Raw genomic sequence first — 23,570 nt, 5'->3', positions numbered from 1 at the left:
CGACAAAAATTAAAAATAAGTGAGAATTCAGTACAAAATCCTGTATCTCAAAATCGGAGCTTTAGATAAGTCGAATGACCTTCAGCCAACGTCAACTTGATCAACACGAGGATGTACTGATATCTAGTTAGCCTAGACCAGTTCCATGCATACAAAAAATTGCGTTACCATAGCAACCAACAATAACTCATTAGAAGTGTCAGTGTGAAGTTTGTGGTTAAAAAAATAAACCAGAGTTACGCAATAAATTAAAAGAAAGAAGATGTTTACCGAAATTGTGAAAACCTAAAAATTGAAGTATCGGGCCATCATCAAGTACGTGTAATTAAAAGGTTAAGAGGTAAGAAGATTTACGAAGATATGCTTAATACCTTTGGTGATCAATGTCCTTCGTATGCGACCGTGAAAAATTGGACTGCAAGGTTCAAAAGAGGTAAATTTTCCATTGAAGATGATGACCGATCGGGAAGGCCAGTTTTTGTGTCAGTCCACGAAAATATCGATGCAGTTCATGACATGATTTTATCAGCTAAAGCGGATATCTGAAGCACTGAATATTTCATATGAACGCGTTCATCATATAGTTCACGTCAATTTGGACATGAGAAAAATTGCTGCAAAATAGATCCCCAAATGTTTGAATGTTGACCAAAAGCGTTCAAGGGTAGAAACATCGCGTTCGAGCTGTGCTCGAATTGAAAACGATGTAGACTTTTTAAAACGAATTGTTACTATGGATGAGACTTGGGTACATTTCTACTATCCAGAAACAAAGCAACAATCGATGGAATGGCGACACTCTGTTTCTCCAAGACCTAAGTTTCGCGTCAAAAAATCTGCTGGAAAAGTTCTTGCTTCATTTTTTTGGGATGGCCATGAAGTAATCATGATCGATTTTTTGGATAAGGGTAGAACAATAACCGGAGATTACTATTCGACATTACTGACCACTCTACGGGAAAAAATTGAAGAGAAAAGACGCGGAAAGCTATCCAAAGGTGTTTTGTTTTTGTAGGACAACGACCCTGCACACAAATCTCATGTTGCCATGCAAAAATTCGTGATTTAGGGTTTGAATTACTAGATCACCCTCCTTATTCACCAGATTTGGCTCCATCAGACTATCATCTCTTTCCTCAACCGAAAAGGTAGTAAATTTTTTTCCTATGAGGAGGAAATAAAAGCTGTGGAGGTCTGGTTTGCAGAGCAAGAAGAAACATTTTTTTTAAAGGTCTAGAGACGTTGCAGGTTCGCTGTTATAAATACATATATCCAATTAAGAGGAGAATATGTTGAGTAATAAAAAATTTTGACATTGAAATTTTGTTTGGTTCTATAGTAGGCCAAGACTTTTTCAATATATCCTCGTAACTTCAAAATTGCTGTACTTCTTTTGGCAATACATTTTTGGGCTCTTTTGTAAATCTTTAACCTCATCTATTGGTCCATGTGGTGAACCATGAAAGAACAGTTATTTTTCGGTTACGACTTTTATCCTTCGCTCTCAAATTTCAATTTTAATCAACACATATTCAAGACAAACATTTGCGGACGCTCCAGGTTCCGGCATCTGTCGATGATGAAAGTATCGAATCGGGATGATAGCACTTTCTTTCAAGCCATTTGCCGACGCCCTCAATACCAGGTGATAAAAATTCAAAAGGTAAACAGCGCTTACAGGCAGGAAAGTAACGAGAAATATCGAAGGGGGTTGAAAAATAATAATAAATATAGGGGTGAAATCGAAATGCACATTTTGTCCAGGTGATCTCTCTCGGCCTAGGACACCTCCGAAGTATCCGTGCACACTTTCTCCCGAAGATGAGGGGAATAATAATGAACGTCAGGTAAAAATGTAGAGTAAGTGGCGAGGACTTGAAGGGGATAATTTCAAGGGCGATCTGGCAGGGGTGGATTTCATTGAATTCACGCAGAAGACCATTGTGTTCTAATCGACAGATGATGGGGCGAAAGGGTTCACTTTTCCAATTTCTGGGTTTTCAATTGTTGACAATACGTTAAGAAAACTTATACATATATGTAGTAGTTTTCAGTAACATGCTTCGATTTTTGCTACCACCGGTTGAGAAATTCTTCTACTAGTCAACTCTGAGGAGAGTGGTGGCTATCGTATATTCATTGACGAATATTCACCTGATGATACTTAGACAGATTGATTGAAGATCATTTACGAGAAAAATGGATTGGTAGAAGAGGACCCGTTGAATGACCGACCGCAGACTTGATACCTTCAGATTTTTCCCTCTGGGGACATTTAAATTCGGTTGTACCTTTGAGTATTTAAAGTTTAATACTCAATGGTTGTGCATAAAACACAGCTTCGAGAAGTAAAATAATTGAAAGAAAGAAAACGCTGAGCAGGTTGTGAAATTCAAGTTGAAATTTTCCAAACCGTAAGGGCCGAGTTTGAAAATAAGTTATATTTTTGTCTAAGAAATAATGGACAACCTTTTTGAAATCTTTCATAGTAAGAAATTCTTCATTATTTTCCTGTTTCATTGCATGTCTTGGTATTTTGTTCTACTCTTTTTTTCAAGTATTAACAAAAAAGATCAAGTGTATGGCATTTTTGAAAAGTCATTCGAATTACCTTCAAAACAAGGTGTCACTTAACTCCCTTCCTCTTGAAGACGTTAGGGGTTGCTTCAAATTGATTGGAACCAACCGCATAAAATATCCTCTACGGGCCCTACGAACCAAAGGTTACCTCTTCTTGAATTTTTTCTGATTTTCTATGGGGGCCGAGATACCTAGGTTTATACCTTTTTAAATTGACCAACTGCAAAACCAATATTATAAATATTACAGTAGCCTGAAAATATACTTCTAATATGAAATGTAAGATCGGTAGTTAGCAATATTGGAATTTAACTCCAGTTTCACGAAACTTGGCGCGATCAACGATTTGACAGTCAATAGATTTCTAAAACGAAATCACTGAAACCTTTTCATTCCTGAATATATTGAAAGAGTAGCAAAAGGGAATCATTCAATGGGTGTATATGGATCATAATTTTATGCGAGAATAATATTCTAAATGCCCATGACTGAATTATCTATTGAAAACAAATTGACGTTTATCCTTAAATCAAGCCTAGATTCCCCGATCAAGCTTTGTGAAACCGGGAGTTAGTCGGTTTCAAAGTGTAATAATTATAATTTGAATTAAATATAAAGTTAGCAATATTGCAATAACTTAGACTATTCATACTACGAGAAAAGTTTAGACCTTGAGGCTGTAGAGTTAGTTTAATTTTTATGCATATAATTACATAATTTTGATTATTGCTCGAATTATGAATGGTATCAAGGCTGGATAAACTTTCAGCAGAAGTATCGTGAATTTCTTTTGACTGGTTTTATAGAGGCCGCTCCTGTCTTCAAGTAGACACATGATACGGTCACAGGAGGAAAGCGAAAGACTCATGAGCAGGCTGGGCAAACGGAAGCTGGTCTTCAGTTCCGGTACTTGGGTAATTTGAGAGGCGCACGTCGTTTTGACACGAAAATTATACATTTCAAGTAATAAAGTTACAATCTGGATATCAATACATACGTATGAATGCTACAAGACCCATGCAGTTGCTCTGTTGATTTATTTTAAATTCTGGTAATACGTCAGCATGTAAGGATACTTTTTATCGTATAGTTTTAGCTCAATTAGTTTTTGTTCCACGAAAATTTGAGTATGGTATTGTGGTGTACAGGGTATTTCTGAATTGATGCGAAATATTTCAATGGGTGATTCTTTAGCAAAAATTAAGGGGGGTCTATCAGATAAATTTTTGTTCTTCAAGACCCATTTTCCTCAAAGCTATAGCCCTTTGAAATTATGTGAAAAAATTATTCAACAAATATCCAGAAACTCGGAAGAATTAAATTTGGCAGATAACTAATGCTAATAAAATGGCAGTTTTTGAGTGTATTTGTTGCCTAAAATGTTGTCACAAGGGGATGAAAAAACAACCCCTATAATATTTAGCATCAGAACTTTTTAATGCGCCTATATTTTCCTATTCAAAAAATTGCTTTGAAAAGACAGAGTCAATCTGCAACTTTCTCGTTTCTTGACTTTTTATCATAAAGTTGTTAGTTTGATCACAAAAAATAAAGATCAGACCTTTGTCCCATAAATTCACAGAGGTTTTCATTTATGAAAAAAAATCAAGTGAGCTGCTCTCAAATGACGAATAGTTTAATTTTCCTGATTTTCCCTAATTTTTAAAGTGGATATATTGAATAAAAACAATTTTTTTTACCTAATTTTATAGTGCAGTATCTTGGAGGGAGAAGGGACTTGAACAAAAAGTTATATGAAAGATTCCCCCTAATTTTGCTACAGAATTACTCTTTGAAATCTTTCTCATAAATTCAGAAACGCCGCGTATACAGTGCCTTTCAAGAAATGTCACTAAATAGCTGGAGGATAGAACTTGAAACTCTTAATTTGAAACTTATACACTCTAGCCTTTCTTGGGCCCGAAATTTCGAAGAACGAAGTTTTAAAATATCAAATTCAATGATCCTCGGCACTGGAGGAAGATTAAACCAGAAATACCTTGGATTTTAATTTTTAATTTAATTTCAATTTTAATAAATTTTAATTTTTAATTCTAATTTTATTTTTGCAGTTAAAAGGGTTTGTTATTTCGATTTAATACACACTCAATTTAGTGGAAATAATTTGGGAAAAACTGGGGATAAATCGTAATAATCGGTTATGGTGATCTTGTTAGAAGTCACGAAGAATTTGTGATATTTTTAATGTTTTGCATCCTGAGAGGAAAAAAATGGTCAGAAATTGTGTCCATAACATTTGATTTTGAAAATACTTTAAAATCTTATTCTTTTTCATTTCTATGTTCGATAGTTTTTCTGATTTGGTTGGTTCTTGATGTCTCGATTTGCTCAATCAACAGTAGACAAACGCTTTTAGTAAATTGGCAGAAGCCATCATCATTCTTTTCACTGGCAACTTCTTTCACCTCACTATGTTTGTACTGGTGGTCTTCAAAAGAAATACGCTTGATTTCCCCACAAAAAAATCTAACCTAAACGATTATTTGCTAGGTACTTATGCCAATTAGTATAGTTCACACTCTTCAGATAAGCCGCCGTTCAAATCCTGCTAAGAAAACACCGACATCGCCTCCATTCACCTGCGGGTGGTGTCTTTTTACCGCTACATGACGGACGGACTGTCCGAACGTCCCGATTATGGACGGACGGATCGCATGTCACCTGCTCCAGACTAAACAGTAAAACGCTAAATTTTTTCATCGAGAATAATAATGCGAGACATCGAACGCTGCCTCATGGGGGTTTCTTGAAAGGGCAGGTGGACTATATTTTCTCAAATTGTATTACCATACATTGCGCTTATCCAGGTGCTGCGAGTTTCATAAATTACGATACTATTTTTAGTTCCGCCAGTACGTGGATATGGTACGAATGCGACTTCTATTTCTGTACTGTATGTGGGTGGTACTTGTGGTTTTTGTTTTGCGTTTTGCTCGAGCAATGTGTTCCTAATAGTGTAAATATGGATCTTGGTGAAAAATAAAAAAGGAACACGCAGAGGGTGTCTTTGATCACAGTAGTTTTCACAACAGTGTGTTCTTTTTGTATAAAGGTAATATTTTTACATTGTGAGGTTTGAAATGCATTGGGTACCATTTCAAGATTAAGATCTTCGGACAATACACAAAGTATTATTATCGATCTATACTTACTTCGAAACCACCGAGTGATGATCATGCATTTGGAATTTTCCAGTCAAAATTTCAAATTTTTCTTTGGCCGAATGGATGATATACATTCTACAGCAGTATGACATATATGTCAGATAGGTTGTTTCAACCGAGTCTGATGTAATAAAATATTTGACTATCCCTCGGTTTCAAAAAGCTTGATCGGAGAATCAACGCTTGATTGACAAACAAACGTCAATTTGTTTTTAATCGATAATTTAGTCCTGAACATTCCAAAATATCATTCTCGCATCAAATTATGATCTATATACTACGATTTAATGATTCTGAGATAATACTCTTTCAAAATATTCAGAAATGGAAAAGTTGCAGTTGGTTCATTTTGGAAATCGAGTGACTGTCATTTTAATTAATTTGTTATGAATTCTGTTCCAAATCCTAACCGCCATCACAATTCTGTTATGGTATAATAAACTGCAATAAAAATGTAAGAAATTGTAGGTATTAAGCTTCCGATTTGAGGAGGATGATTTGGCTGGTGCAGCTTAATGTTATTGTAGTTTTTTTTCTGAAAATGCTTCATTTTCATTGAGAAAGTTTCTGACTACTCCAGCAGTCAATAAAAAAAATGGAGCAGAATGTGATTCAAATAATTAATAATGTTAGATGTCAAAGCCTTCTTGACATTTTGCACCTATAACAAGTGCCAAAAAAACAAAGAGGAATATCTCATAGTTTTAATGAGTTGTGCCACCTCTGTAAAAACAAAGTTACCTTCAGAATAACTAGTTGAATCTGTGACACTACACATCTGTGGATCTGTGTATCTTTTGAAAAGAGTTGCATTCGGTCAAAGTACCCATTTTCGAATTTCACATATATTTTTTATATTTGAACATCAAATTACTCAAAAACGGCGCATTATACGAGAAAATATGAAGAATACTTTTATTTCACAAAACGTTCAAATATTCATTAGATAGCGCCCAACTTAGCTTCAAGAGTTGGTTTTTTTCATTTTTTGGTATTTTTATAAAAAAATCATAATGAGAATACTGGAAGACGTGGGTGACATCTTGTGTTCGAAAAAGATTAATCAAATAAACGAAAAAATTTATGCCGAAATTCATTTCATTCGATAAAACCGTTTGTGAGATGCAACTAAAAATAAAAATTTTTATGGTTTTTCAAGAGCCTGTATCTCTTAAACCGAGCCGATGTTAAAGGAAAAAGTGTTTCTTCAGTCAAAGACTCACCCTGTATTATTATTAATGTTACAATTCTCGTGAAACTCTAGCAATGCTGAATATTGGTAAAACTGTTTAGGACAGATAGTCTTCAAAGCTATATATCCTGTTTTTCAGTTGAATTTTATCAATTTATTTCTAGTAATTCTAGAGAGGAAGCGTGAGACAGATTTTGGTCATTCCATTTTCGGAATTTACATATTTGAGGACTGTAGGCCTTTTGTAGAAAAGGCCTCTTTTTTTGTGCTGAAGAATTCCTCGCTTCCGTTGATTCTTCGTTTGAAGGGTGGCTTAACAAGAAGTTGTAGTTGGAGAAGAAAAAGTTTCATGACATCCTGAATCACTTACAAAAAGTATTTGTTGTTTAATTGAAATTTTAATCATTGTTTTCGTTTCGCGAGTGTTGAATAATGGATTAAAAACGAGACACACGATATTCGCTCTGATATCGTTTATGGACAATATAATTCTTCGAACCAACAGAACAGATCGGCAATTGGAAGAGTTTCTGGTCGTATAGGACAGATGCCTGATGTCCCGGAACTTAATTATTCCTACAGTCGAGAGCGGTCTGGAATCTGGGGCGGAATCACCTGTTGTCGATGGTTGAGATACCCACAAGGTGAAACAAAGCCTTCTTGATAATGACAAGGATATTGGGTAACGGTTCATCTCATCTTGGAATCAAAATATCGAAGATATTCTTTTACGAATCGGAAACGAATGTAGATTCTTCTAAAATTCTACTACACGGTTATTTGTTACGAATTATTCACCCTGTATATTTGAAGAGGTTAGACCTTCACAGCTTTTATTACCACCTCGTTGGAAGAAAATTTACGACCCTTCAAACTTTTTTTCAGTTGAGGAAAGAGATGATAGTATAGTAGGATGGAGCCAAATCTGGTGAATAAGGGGGGTTTTCTAGTAATTCGAATCCTAAATAACGAATTTTTTGCATAGCAATATGGGATTTGTGTGCAGGGGCGTCAGTGGCGGATTTACATATTTTCCGCCAGAAGGCTATTAAAATTTTGCCGCCCTTACCACAATTATTTAGTTCAAAATATTGGGAAAAATTTTTATGTCAGTGAATATGTAACATTGAGAGTTGTACACCGTTTTACTAATAACTACTCATAATTATTGTGACCTAGGGAATCGATGTGTCAGTTCCCGAGTTCCCAGATCAATTTTACAATGCAACGATTAAGATGAGATTTCACGAGACATAGAATGTTTATTTCTGAATGAAATAAAATTTAGTCATAGACTTCTAGAGAGGCGAAGTAATGAATATATTAATTGATATAAGTCACACACATATACATTCAGTAAACGTAATTAAATCACTTTTAGTGGGCACACAGTTTGAGATAGAATAGACATATTCTATATCAAATGAAAAGAAGAAATTTATTATCATTAAGTATGGCACACCATATATACATGGTAACTGGTCCAACAGTTTCAAAAATTAAGGGGGGTGATTCTTCGTCAGAAATTAGGCTGGACCTTTAATGTTAAATTTTCTTCTCTGAGCCCCACTGCTTAGTTACAGCCCGAAAAGCAGTTTTTAATTTTTTTCTTGAGAATCGAAAAACTGACAAGAATGAAATCAAGCAGATTTTGATGCGGGGTAGAAATTTTTGGTGCTGTTCCTCTATGAATGAAAGTGCTAGAAAAACCCACTCCTAAACATTGTTCCGCTTCTTTTTTTTTCATATCCATATTTCACAAATGATTGATTTTGGATAGCTTGATCTTTTCTTCACAAATAAGTTCTCTTCTAGTTTCTTCTGAAAATTCAGGGTTTTTCAGTTATAAGCAAAAAATGAAATTTTGACGATTTCGAAAAGTTCTCCTAACTTTTTTGTCATTGAAGTAAGAGATTTGAAACTTGAACCTTCTACAGGTACTCTTATATGTAGAATCCACCAAAAATTTCTTTTCATTTCGAAATATTAGGCGAACTTTCGTTTTTTCAAAAGCAAACTTTCATTGAATTTATTATTTTCGAATTGAAAAGAAAGATTCTGTCAGTAGGATCTACGTATAAAAGTGACTTAGAACTTTCAGATCTGTAACTTCAAACACAAAAAAGTTATGAGAACTTTTCGAAATCGTCAAAATCCCAATTTTTATTTATAACTCAACATTTAGAAATGACAGGCCGGTTCTGTTTTCAGATTTAAATTAGTCATGAAAAAAGAGTTCGAGAATGTGTTATCCGTTTTCTTTTAGTTGCTATAGTTGTCGAGATCCCCTCAGTAGACAACGAATTTTGCCCATCCTGTACATAGAGCCATAGATACGAACTTCTGGACAAATATTTCTTGAATTGTGTTTTTGTAGGAACCGAAGAAACACATCCCAACGATTCAGAATCTGGTTTCACCAAAATTTTTCAACCACACGATGTTTCAGTATAGAGTACCATGCGGCCGAAATAAGAGGGAAACAGGAAAATAGTAATGATGCACTACTTGTTCAGTTTTTTTTTTATATTTAGGGAAAATCAGATGTAGATAGATATTAAAATATTTTTGAAATACAAGTATTTCAGTTTCTATAATTAGTACAAACAAAATTGTCCCCAAATTTGCCGCCCCCTGAAATCTGCCGCTCTAGGCTGCAGCCTACTCAGCCTCTATGGTAAATCCGCCACTGAGGGGCGTTGTCCTGCAAAAACAAAACACTTTTGGATAGCTTTCCGCGTCTTTTCTCTTCATTTCTTTCCCGTAGAGTGGTCAGTAATGTCGAATAGTAATCTCCGGTTTTTGTTCTACCCTTATCCAAAAAATCGATTATGATTACTCCATGGCAATCCCAAAAAACTGAAGCGAGAACTTTTCCAGCAGATTTTTGGACCCGAAACTTCTGAGGTCTCGGAGAACCAGAGTGTCGCCATTCCATCGATTGTTGCTTTGTTTCTGGATCGTAGAAAAGTACCCAAGTCTCATCCATAGTAACAATTCGGTTAAGAAGTCTACATCGTTTTCAAATCGAGCACAGATCGAATGTGATGCTTCTACCCTTGCACGTTTTTGGTCAACATTCAAACATTTGGGGATCCATTTTGTAGCAGTTTTTCTCATGTCCAAATTGACGTGAACTATATATGATGAACGCGTTCGTTCGATTCAGTGCTTCAGATATCCGTTTTAGCCCAATTCGACGGTCTGATGAAATCATGTCATGAACTGCATCAATATTTTCGGCGACTGACACAGAAACTGGCCTTCCCGATCGGTCATCATCTTCAATGGAATATTTACCTCTTTTGATGCTTGCAGTCCAATTTTTCACGGTCGCATACGAAGAACATTGATCACCAAGGGTATTAAGCATATCTTCGTAAATCTGCTTACCTCTTCATCCTTTTAAATATAGGTCCTTGATGATGACTCCAATTTTTCGATTTTCACAATTTCGGTGGACATCTTCTTTCTATTAATTTATTGCGTGACTCTGGCTTACTTTTTTGACCTCAAACTTCACACTGACACTTCTAATGAGTTATTGTCCGTTGCTATGGTATCGCAATATTTTTTTTAATGCATGGAACTGGTCTAGGCTAACTATATATCAATACATCTTCGTATATCACTCGTTTTTCGCCTTTTCTAGTCCACTTTTGAAATCGTGCCTAATTACAGAATGCTTCAATGAAGTAGAGATAACTATTCAATTTGTTATTAAACATCGTTTCTAATAAGCATCATCCAACACTATAAAAAAGTTGAGATTCCAGCACAACGAGATTTTTCAGTTTCCAGGAAAGTTCTTTATTAACACCCATTGTCCACTCTCCCAGATGTCCGTCCAGTTGACAATACCTGTCTTCGGACCTCCGAGATGGCAAAACCAACGCAGACAATCATTAAAAACAGATGACACCGAAACTCATCTCATAAAATAACATCTGTCTGTATAGATGCGAAACCCTAGTTGCGTTCATCCACAATGTCCGACCAAATGTTGAAATTCCCAAATACCACAACATAATGAAACGGTCACGTTTTATCAATACGTGGATGAAATCAAGGATGGTTCAATGAGTTTACAGGTTCACGTGGTTAACAAATGTGTCGAAAATTCTATGTACAGATGACCAGTGTGCTCGCCATACTGTGGGAATAGCGTAGAAATGTTATCGAGGAATTTTTATGGGATGTATTTTATGGTTTTGAAAATTTTACAATACTAATCCGAAAAATGTGCGAGCAATATGTCAGGGTGAGAAAAATCAATATTTTCTACCTAGAAAACCCTACACAGTTTGTACTTGAACAATAATAATTGTAAGTGATGAAATAAATAAGTTGTCTTTGAAATTCATATGAATTTATAAATTTGCACATAGTATTTATACAATGACAACCGCTAATTGAGGAGTTGTTCACTCCAAGGAGAATGACATTGAACTGCCAAGTGAATAAAGCTACTTTTTGTGTGGCAAAGTGTATCGGTGAGCTTATAAATCACCCTGTATGAAGCGCCTAAGGAGGAGCTCTTTGAGAGTCTCAATACTCTCCATATTATCCATTCAGCTAATTTTTTCTCTTGAATATAAGAATTAAGTAGAACCATAATTGATAACTTCTCGATACCGGTGTACTTCTCCAGACTAATCATCAGCAGGCACCTGTCCAAGACGTTGCTACAGCAACCTTTAGCTCTCTTCTCCTCCGGGAAGCAATAAAGCAGGTGGGTAGACAGACGGGGGGCCATATGCGGGATCGGAACTCCTTCACGTTCACCTCAACTAGCTTCTTGATCTTCATTTAATTTCGGCACTTGTATGTTATGATTTCCTTTTCATTATAGCTTCGATTCTTCCGATTGTTCATTATGTGGAATAACGAATTTCAGCAGCGTTTTCAACGCACTTGAATGTGGTTAAACAGGTTCTGTATAGTCTCTTCATTGAGTGTTGTTAATTATTATGGGTTTCATAATTGATTATGGTTAATTACCTATTTCCAATAACGAACCTTTGGAATCGCGCAACTGAAAAAACGCTGGCAAATTCAACAAAAAGGTTGTAGAGTGCTTGTAATTTGCACGTCGTAGTCAGGCGGATTGAAAGCGAGTCAATTTGTAATTGACGGAAAATTCTTATTCTCATCTCGACGCCTTGGACGTTTCTCTAAATAGGTAGCTGAATTCATTCAGTGAAAAGCATTCATTATGGCATTACATTTTCGAATTTCCGACACCAACATTAACACCTTTTCGAATGGAAAAAAATAGTGTCCCAATATTGAAAAAAAAAATCCCACTTACACAATTTACTCCTCCTTTTCTCAATTTTTTTTCCACGACACAGTATATACTAATTCGTCTTTTAAAATCTGCAAAAATATACAGGCCTACCATTTAAATTGAATATGTTCAGTGTATTTTCCATGAAACCGAACTAAAGTTAGTAGTTAAGTAGTAGTAGTTAAGTAGGCATTGGATGCTTTATTGCTTGCAAAGTTTTATTATTATCGCGTTCCAAAGATATTTACTTGCTTCTAACTTTATCTAACTATATTCTGTATATACGAGGATTTATTGAAAAATTCTTAGCCCACTAGGGAACCAAACAAAATTTCAAAGTCAAAATATTTTATTACTCAACATATTCTCCTCTTAATTGGATACATTTATTACAGCGAACCTGCAGGGTCTCTAGACCTTTCAAAAAAAGTGTTTCTTCTTGCTCTGCAAACCAGACCTCCACAGCTTTTATTTCCTCCTCGTTGAAAGAAAATTTACGACCTTTTACACTTTTTTTTTAGTTGAGGAAAGAGATGATAGTCGGATGGAGCCAAATCTGGTGAATAAGGGGGGTTTTTTAGTAATTCGAACCCTAAATCACGAATTTTTTGCATGGCAACATGAGATTTGTGTGCATGGGCGTTGTCCTGCAAAAACAAAACACCTTCGGATAGCTTTTCGCGTCTTTTCTTTTTAATTTTTTTCCGTACAGTGTTCAGTAATATCGAATAGTTATTTCCGGTTATTGTTCTACCCTTATCCAAAAAATCAATCATGATTACTCCATGTCAATACCAAAAAACTGAAGAATGAATTTTTCCAGCAGATTTTTGGACACGAAACTTCTTAGGTCTCGGAGAACCAGAGTGTCGCCATTCTATCGATTGTTGCTTTATTTCCGGATCGTAGAAATGTATAAAGTCTCATCTATAGTAACAATTCGGTTTAAGAAGTCTACATCGTTTTCAACTCGAGCGAGATGCTTCTACCCTTGCAGGCTTTTGGTCAAGATTCAAACATTTGGGGATCCATTTTGCAGCAATTTTTCTCATGTCCAAATTGACCTGAACTATATGATGAACGCGTTCGTATGAAATATTCAGTGCTTCAGATATCCGTTTTAGCCCAATTCGACGGTCTGATAAAATCATGTCTTGAACTGCATCGATATTTTCGGGGACTGACACAGAAACTGGCCTTCCCGATCGGTCATCGTCTTCAATGGAAAATTTACCTTTTTTGAAGCTTGCAGTCCAATTTTTCGCGGTAGCATACGAAGGACATTTAGCACCAAGGGTATTAAGCATATCTTAACCCTTTTGAATACAGGTACTTGATGATGGCTCGATACCATCATTTTCACAATTTCGGTGTACATCTTCTTTTTTTAAATTTATTGCGTACCTCTGGTTTACTTTTTCGACCTCAAACTTCACACTGACACTTCTAATGAGTTATTGTTCGTTGCTATGGTAACGCAATATTTTTTTTATATGCATGGAACTGATCTAGTCTAACTAGATATCAGTACATCCTCGTATTTATCAAGTTGACGTTGCCTGAAGGTCATTCGACTTATCTATACTATAACTGTAATAAATCAGAAGGTCCAAAAATGTACCAAACATTCTGCGAATAACATAGCATTAATTTTTCACTCTATGTCCTATTGAAAATGATCTTTATTCCAATATTTTGTTACAAATACATTATCTGTGATCCCGATCCTGCGGCCAGCTTACTCTCGGTAATTATCGTTTGACTGGACTAGTCTTCCAGTTCCCCATCACCTGTCCGAGGTGGTCCAACCAGCATCTGCACTGCATCTGCATCTAAGAATTTTTTAACTCAAGAAGTTTCACTGCCCAAGAACTAGATACTAATGAATCTTCGAAGGAATTCCGTATGAATTATTACTTTGCAAATTGTACAAGATATTTCAATAAGGACTGTGGGAGTTGAGATATAATAATCTTCATTTATTCAAACTTGTGCAGAAACTCGTTTTCATACCGTGGAAGAGTATACAGAGAGTCCCATTGACAAAAAATTCTCTTTCGCAAATTTTCATTAAGGCACTGCGGACTATAGGACTCTATATGGCCATTTCATAGCATCTCTCAGATTAATCTGGTGGTTTATCGAATAACTAGAACATATCGATGCATTTTTCAACTTTTTCTGAAATTTCGGTGTTCGTGTGGGCATGTCTTTGACTCGTAGGTACAAATATTTTAACAGTAGATTCTTGAGGTCAAGCGAAACACTTTTTTTAAAGTTTTCATAATGAGCTGTGCTACCCCTAGAAAAACAAGATTACCCTCAGAATCTTGTTGTATTGTTGCTAAATTTGTGACACTTAACATCTGTGGATCTTTTAAGCAGAGTTGTATTCAGCCAAAGTACCCAATTTTTCAAATTTCACACATACTTTTTAATTTTGGAACATCAGATTACTCGAAAACGGCGCATTATACAAGAAATCATGAGGAATACCTTCATTTTACAAAGCGTTCAAATATTCAGTAGATATGTTGCATATTATCATCCATGTTATGTAATAATGTGAAAACTTTTCAGGTATTTGAAATATACATATCCAAATACCTGAAAAGTTTTCACATTATTCAGTAGATAGCTTCCAACTTAGTTGCAAGAGTTGGGTTCTTTGAATTTTTGGTAATTTTATGGTATGCTATGGTCATAATGAGAAAACTGGAAGATGTGGGTGATATCTTATGTTCGAAAAAGATTCATCAAATAAATGAAAAACTATATTCGGAAATTCATTTCGTGTGATATTTTTTTATGGTTTTTCAACAGCCTGTATCTTTCTAACCGAGTAGATTCGGAAAAAATGGTAAAGAAAAAAAGTGTTTCTTTCGACCTCAAGGATCTACTGTTGAAATATTCCTACGAGTCAAAGACTCACCCTTCATAAGTTAGAAATGTCGATGTTGAATATGAAACAACAAATATGGCAAATTTGGAATGGGGATCACAGTATGATTTCTTGAAATTCAGATACTTCCGAGTCATGGTTACAAGGTCTATGAGCTATTTTCAATCATTTCCATTTACCATTCATCAAATGATCCTGTTATCCCTAGAAATAATTTATTTTTCTTCATCGAAACAACACACCCACCTGGTTTTACGTCATAGCCGTTCCCACGGACCCGAGATACTTTTCGGGGGTGGATTTTGAATTTACATCCTAGGAATCTTTTGTTGTCGACCATCAGCTGTTCCATTCTCGGGTTCTTACCTAATATTGCGCACATAGAAACGCATGAGAAACGATGATTTCGTCCTTTATATTTATCTTCCTCGCATCGACCTGACGGCAAGGACGAAGGCAGAATAGACCTTACTTTTTCTCTGGTCTTTATCGTCGTATCGCCAAGGATTGCGGTTTTCATTGTTTGGAAGCTCTCTTTTCAGCTCAAGACGTTTCTCTACACTTGTGCCACAAGTCAGTGCCTTTATTGATTTTCTGATGGTTGCTTCGGTGCAAAGGAACCTGAGGCTCCATTCTTCGACGGAATGTTCGGGAATCCGTGGATGTTCGAAGCTATTTCTTTCAAATATCCAAAAGTAGAAGGTAGAAGTAAATATCTCTTACCATCTCCATGATTTATCCCACTTAAATTTGATAAAAAATTCCTCATGGAAATGAACCAGCCAATTTCTGTTCAAGATTAAAAAGTCACAATAGGCCCTTTCGTTTGCATAAAAAGTGTAGCACTTTTCTACACTCGATTTTAGTGTTCGTTTGCTGATTGAATTTACACCAGTGTAGAGGACCATGAGTAGATAAACTACATTTCCTCTACACTGCTGTAAATCAAATCGAGTGTAGAAAAGTGCTATACTTTTTATGCAAACGAAAGGACCTAATATCTTAGTTCCACATCATAAAATTTCGTAGATTTTTCACTATTTTTTCAATAGGAATTACGTGGGAATAACTGAAAATCAGCAGTCGTATGAGCGACGTACCTCTGGTGGACCACATAAATCAATCCAACAAAAATCTTATCATTTGATGCCCTTCACCCATCATCACACTGAAAAAATGCCAAACAGGCATTTTTTTATGATTAGAATCCTACCCCTTCTACGATTTAAGATTCTTGGGCGATTGCTACTCCTCTTAAGTTAGTGGCAAATTGCAAAATTTTTCTTGCAAATATACTTACATAGAGGCATTTCCTCAAATTTTTAAATGCTCTGTTAATTCTCAATCCGATTTTGTAGAGGCATTTCCTCAAATTTTTAAATGCTCTGTTAATTCTCAATCCGATTTTGTGAATATATTGATAATTTTTTTACTTATTCAGCAATTTCATTCAAAATTACCCTGAGGATTATAATCCGAATTAACAAAAGTAAAAATAAATAAATCATAAAATCCAGTGACTCTCTAACTTGATACACATTGTATGTATATTTTATCAAATGTGAGCTGCACTATAAAAGGTGAGTCTATGACTTGAACAAATATTTTAACAGTAGATTCTTGCGATCAAAAGAAAAAGAACCGGCTAGGTTCAAAAGATACAGACTGTTGAAAAACCACAAAAAAATTCATCTCACAAACGGTTTTATCGAAAGAAATGAATTTCGGAATACAGTTTTTCATTTATTTGATGAATCTTGCTCGAACACAAGATATCACCCACGTGTTCCAGTTTTCTTGTTATGACCATTACTTACCATAAAAATACTAAAAATTCAAATATCCCAACTCTTGAAACTGAGTTGGACGCTATCTAATGAATATCTGAACGTTATTTTTCATATTTTCTCGTTTAATGCGCCGTTTTCGAGTAATTTGATGTTCAAAAAAATACCTATGAAATACGAAAAATTGGGTACTTTGACCGAATGCAACTCTTTTTGATCAACAGATCAACAGAAGTGTAGTGTAATTTTGTTTTTCCAGGGGTGGCACAGCTCATTATGAAAACTCAAAATGGCTATATCTTTTTATCAGGGCCGAATCGGAAAAAATGGTATAAGAAAAAATGGTTTCTTTTGACCTCTAGAATCTACTGTTGAAATATTCGTACGAGTCAATGATTCACCCTGTTTATAGCCTATCTCGAGGCTTTATCATTGTCTAGCTTCAAGTCTTGATTCGTTTCTCAGCAGACATTTTCAATGCATCTTTCTTTTATTTTAACAACATTATGATAATGGTCCATCAGTCAGCGGCAAAAAAGACCAAGACTCTCAATTTGTTATGGCGTTTGAGAAAGAAACTATGATGATCCGAAGCTATTGCGTTCTCAATGCAATAGCTTTCTTGCTATTGTTAAGGTGCTAGGGAAATTATTCCAAGAACAAGTCTCCAGAATCCCAACGCACAGCTGGGACACCGATTTTCGATGTTAGACCATCAATTATAATTGTATAACCAAGTTGAACTTCTTCAGTCGACCGTCTTACAGGTACAAGACTAATATGACGGGTCAAAAGAAGCTCGCCCATTGCCCGGTAGTCTGTGTTGCTGTCTCAGGTGATTCCTCGGCGACTATTATACAATAATCGTTCCTTTATGTCTGGGACTTCTCAAAGGATCTCAAGAAATGGAGAAGTGAAAGGCACGCGTTAACGCACTTTACCTGGGAGACCTTTCGTGTGCCCTTACGCGTGTACCGCTATGTTTTGGCGCCAATTCATTGAAAAAAAGTTTACTTTGTGTTTTTTACGGGGCTTACCGGAAGATCCACCAAAGGATCATATGGACTTTTTCGGGAAATATGATATGTAACGGTTTATTATTTAGAAAGCGAATCTGTTTCCGGAATAAGTTTTTTCGAATGGTTGGTGGTATTTGACTCCTGGTCTTTGGATTTGTCTTTGAAAACAATTTACAATTGTTGCCAAGTTGAGTACTTGGTCGAAAGGGATAATTCTGTCGGGGGTGTTTTAGTTTTAATTTTCAATGGGGAATTCTCCTCAATTTGGGTTATCACAGCACATGCAAGTTTGAACTGAATAATTATGAGTTTCATTCATGAATTTTTCAAATGCATCGCGGAAACTATTCAAAATCATTCTTCAAATATGAGGTTTTGAAATTTAAATCTCTTCGTTTCTAGTTTACGATTTGGCAACAACGCCTACTGGATAATAAAAAGAACAATGGCTTGTTTATAAAATAACAGCTGTTGATTTACAGCCATCATAAGGCGTATTCACTGGTGAGCCTCAACAGCAACCGGCCATAAAAATCCCATAAAATTTTACGACCTTCCTCGTTCGTCGCTGACTTCAAAGACAGCCATCTTTGTCTATCTCATCAAGATAGTGTATTTGTTGTCCTTTATTATCAAAGCATATTTCAATCGATGTTGCCAACACCCATTTCTATTTTTCATTTTTAAGTACTTTAAATAATGTTTCTTGGAAAAAGGTTGAAATGGTTATTTCAAAATGTGACGTTTCAAAGATATTTCATACAAAATACATCATTTTCGTCAGAAGGAGTAGTTCCTATTGAAAGTAATTGCTGAACAATGAACCTTGTGTGTAAGATGACGCTGTTCATAAATTACTAATGATGAGTGCGTAGAATGAATTTTTTTGAGATGGATTTCCATCGGAGTGTACTCTCCTATCTTTAATTAGAAGGTGGACGGCTTGGGCCCTCTTCCTTCTCATCGAGTAAACGTAAGAAAGAAGATGATTACATTAGAGTGGGTTAATTATCATTGACCTCTGATGTTCGCGGTATCTTCTCTGGGGTCGAGCATCCTCTGAGAGTAATTGAAGCTAACAAATTGAATTGGATATTATTCGAGCAACGGCTTTTAGATTGTGCCACAACTTCCTCCTAAAGTGGGACCGAAGAAATCCGTCTAATGAACGCTAATTGTCCCCATAAGGAGCTCAAGTTGGTGCCACCCTGATTCCATGAGTAAATGAAAATTGGAAATGGGTAATATCCGGTGTGAAACTCCCCGACGTCATTAATTAATTAATTAATTTTTCATTCGAATAAAACGATTCGGTGAAAACGATAAAAAAGAAAATGAATTTTTCAGTATAGCTCTCTTGGATCCAATTTAAAAAATTATTTTGGAGATAAACTGACCAATATAGAATTCCATAGGGTGCTGCACTAGATCACAGAACATCAAATATATAGAGTGTCCCGGATAAATGGGATTCATTTATTCAATTAGTCAAATGAAATCGCATGGTAGGTACCTACCATCAAGGTTGAAATGAACAGAATTTTTGTTTATAAAGTCAATAATTTTTTCTTGGGAGTTGAGTGACACCTTGTTTTCAAGGTAATTCTATTGTTATTTCAAAAATACCATACATTTAGCTTTTTTTGATGGTATTTCTGAAAAATAAAAAATTCGTAGAAAAATAACGATAACAAGAGTTTCGAACATGAAGGCAATGAAATTTTTTTACTAAATATACATAAGTACAAAGATTTTCGAAAAGTTGTCCATTATTCTATAGAAAAAATATTGTTCAATGGCCAGCACGCTCCAAAGACTTTGACACCTTAAGATTTCTTCCCCTCGTGACATTCAGAGTCACTTCTGTATAAAACAGAACACTAACAAATAAAGGGTAGCATGGTATTCTTGAATAAGCAATCGAATAACCTTCAAAACAAGGTGTCACAAGGTTTCCATTTAAACCTAACCTAACCTTTAAAACAAGGTGTCACAAGGTTTCCATTCAAGATTTAAGGGTAATAAAATGTGACCCTACGAAGCAAAGTTTATTACTTTCTTCATCATTTTAAATTGACACCCAGTATAGAGGGTGAGTCTTTGATTCGTACAAATATTTTAACTGTAGATTATTGAGGTCGAAAGAAACTTTTTTTCCTATACCATTTTTTTCGAATCGGCTCGGTTTAAAAGCTATAGCCTTTTTAAGTTTTCACAATGAGCTATGCCACCCCTGGAAAAACAAAATTCCCTTAAGAATAGCGAGCTAAATCTATGACACTACACTTCTGTGGATTTTTTAAACGGAATTGCATTCAGCCGAATTACCCAATTTTCCGAATATCACAGATATTTTTCATTTTTGAACATCAAAATACTCGAAAAAGGCTCATTTTACGAGAAAATATGAAGAATATTTCTATTTTACAAAACGTTAAATATCCATCAGATGCGTTAGTTTCAAGAGTTCGGTTCTTTGAATTTTTGGTATTTTTATGGTACGTAATGGTCATAATGAGAAAACTGGAAGACGTGTTCGAAAAAGATTCTTCAAAAAAATGAAAAACTTTATTACGAAATTCATTTCATTCGATAAAACCGTCTGTTAGATAGAATTTTTTTTTTTTTGGTTTTTCAACAGTCTGTATCTTTCAAATCGAGCCGATTTGGAAAAAATTTCATGCATGGAAAAGAAATGTTTCTTTTGACCCCAAGAATCTACTGTTAAAATACGAGTACGAGTCAAAGACTCACCCTGTATATTGAACTCGAGCACGCACATCTGAAAAGGCTCTATCAAACATTGAAACATGTTTTTTAGGTGCTCAAATGAGATATATTTTATGCGAAATACGGACTGGTATCAATATTCAAGTTGACGAATGGTTTTCCTTACTACATTCAACGATTCAACCCCTGTACCTCGCATACATCTTTCGTTTAAGCTTCTCAGGGTTTTTCCAGGATACTGGATAAATCAGTGCGGATGCCATTAATTTTTAGGTGTCGGAATACCCATAAGTTACCTACTACAAAAATCCGCGGGAATATTTGAAACTAGACACCCCTCCTAACGCCAATTAACATGCCGACGTCGGCACGTGTCCAGCTTCTTCCCCCAGTAGAGGGTGCATCATCAAACCCCTACGCAAATTACGCCAAAATTGGAAAACACGACGCTATAAATACCTTCATGGAAGTGAACGGTAATAAAAGCTATTTATTTTGCGTGGGGTGCTATAAATTGGTCGTAATGGAATCTTGAACGAAGGTACACACAGTATATCAATTTGAGTTATTGCCCGAGATATTTCGAATCGATTTAGGGCCTCTTGTCACTGCCTTAGTACCCCATTTCCCCATTACATTAAAAAAAAATGTTGCTCGACTATTGATGGTATTTGAGATGTAATTTCGGATAAGATAAACTAGGAGATATGAAGATTAACAGCCAGTTGGGTAAGATTAAGTTGATCTAATTTTGATGAGTTTTCAAAAACGAAAAATGATTGGGTACTTGCAAGTATTGACGTTATGAGTCTGTAAAAATGTGAGATAATTTCGAATTTTCCTCGAGGTATTCCCCGGGTTTCATAAAGCTTGATCGGGGAATCAACGCCTGATTGACGAATAGACGTCGATTGGTTTTCAATCGATAATTTAGTCACGATCATTCACCCCGGGTTTCATAAAGCTTGATCGGGGAATCACCGCTTGATTGACGAATAGACGTCAAATTGTTTTCAATCGATAATTCAGTCATGATCAATCAGAATATCATTCTAGCATCTAATTATGATGTTCATACGTCTATTCGATTATTCTCAATTGCTACTTCTTCAATATATTCAGAAATGAAAAGGTTTCAGTGATTTCGTTTTATTAATCGAGTGACAGTCAAACCGTTAATCGGACAATCAAAGTTTTATGAAACCCGCTATCAGAATATCATTCTCGCATCAAATTATGATGTTCATACACTTCATACGTCCATTCAATTATTGTCAATTGCTACTTCATCAATATATTGAGAAATGAAAAGGTTTCAGTGATTTCGTTTAAGAAATCGAGTGACAAATCGTTGATCGGAAAATTTTTATGAAAACCGCTTGATAAATACTCTCATTATCATAATAATTATTTGGTATCTCAACATTAAGGTGCTCTATAAAAAGAATACTCAATGTCGAATGCTATTTTTGCTTCCGAAATCTGAAATTGTTGATGACGTGGTAACAACTGTTAACTGAATTTGAATAGTTTGAGAAGTACTCAAAGTGACACAGAGAAGGTGACTTGAAAATGTAAAAAAAGAAAAGTATACGTGATAACAACACATCTGGAGATATAAAGACAAATCATCCCATTAAAATGACGATTTTTCAAATCATCATTTATTCTCAAGAAATAAGGTATAGAAATTTACTTTTCGAACTCTGGGCATTTGCATTAGCAAAATCATTTACAATGTCACTAATCTCTATGTGGATTTGTTTTTCAATACTCATCAAACGTAAATTTCGTAAATCATTCTGCAACACCATGATACTATTAATCATGAATACAACCACAGAACACAAATAATACAACCTCACCTAATCTTAAGGGTATTCTATGATCACGTGTAGTTTGGAACCGATTCCGAACTGGTCAAAACTATCGCAGATTTATTCGAGAGTTCAATAAATTCATCTGCTCTGTCCAGTTCCGAACTGTATATGCATATGCGAACACAACTATAGCTGAATTACAAAAAATTATATTTGTTAATCGAATATTGATGTTCAAAGATATATGCCGTATATTTAAAAAAAATCGAAATGAAATATAGTACAATACCATTGAGTATTGTACCTATGTTATTATGTATTATGAACACTCAAAGACATAACTGATAATTTGTGACAACTGAGTGTGTAAGTGTAGTAGAGTCTATAGTAGAAACTGTAATTTCTTGAGTAGCATGTGCCCTTGTTTTTGAAATTGTGAGTCTGAAAAAATTAATTACCAACAGAAAAAAAATCTGAGGTCATTCAAAAATGAAGATTGATTGTTTTACTTCTATGATGCACTTTCTATTGTGGCCTTTTTCTTGTTAAGTACTCAGAAGAAATTCTAGTGGACCAAAAAACTGTACTCACTGAAAGACAACTGATTGACCCTTGTGAAGATTCTGTCCTACAACAACAGTAGAATTCTAAAAACCCAGGATTTGTTTCATGTGTAGATGGTTATCAACCAGTCACATAGATAAAGTATAGAAGAAGAAGAAGTCTGCGTTTATGCATTAATGCATTTTATTGCATATATATGTATATTGTATATATGTATGTGATGCATCGCCCTATAGCTTCACTGGAGATGTGATTGAAATTATTTGGCAGTTTCGGGTATCAAGTGTTGGGTGAAAATCAGGTACTAGTGGTGGATACTATAAGGTCATTACTTCCCCATTGAAGCACCACGCGTCTTGTAATGATTTTCACAGACATAAGTCAAAGTTAATAAAAATTCGAGTGGTAGCCACGAAATTGCCATGGGGGAAATTTCTGAGTGAAGAATCCAATAATTACAAGAAACTGTAGCCGAAATACATAAAGTAAACACAGGTATAT

General features: G+C 35.3%; 1 protein-coding gene across 1 annotated transcript in view; it reads left to right on the top strand.

Moving 5' to 3' along the window:
* LOC123314874 (protein neuralized) overlaps positions 1 to 23,570 on the top strand; it is a 45,709-nt gene that overhangs the window by 7,760 nt on the left and 14,379 nt on the right. The window lies entirely within an intron of this gene.

The sequence above is a fragment of the Coccinella septempunctata genome, chromosome 6, assembly GCF_907165205.1.
Source record: "Coccinella septempunctata chromosome 6, icCocSept1.1, whole genome shotgun sequence".
NCBI lineage: Eukaryota > Metazoa > Arthropoda > Insecta > Coleoptera > Coccinellidae > Coccinella > Coccinella septempunctata.
Note: the sequence above shows the minus strand (reverse complement) of the source record. Positions and strands in the feature narration are given on the sequence as shown.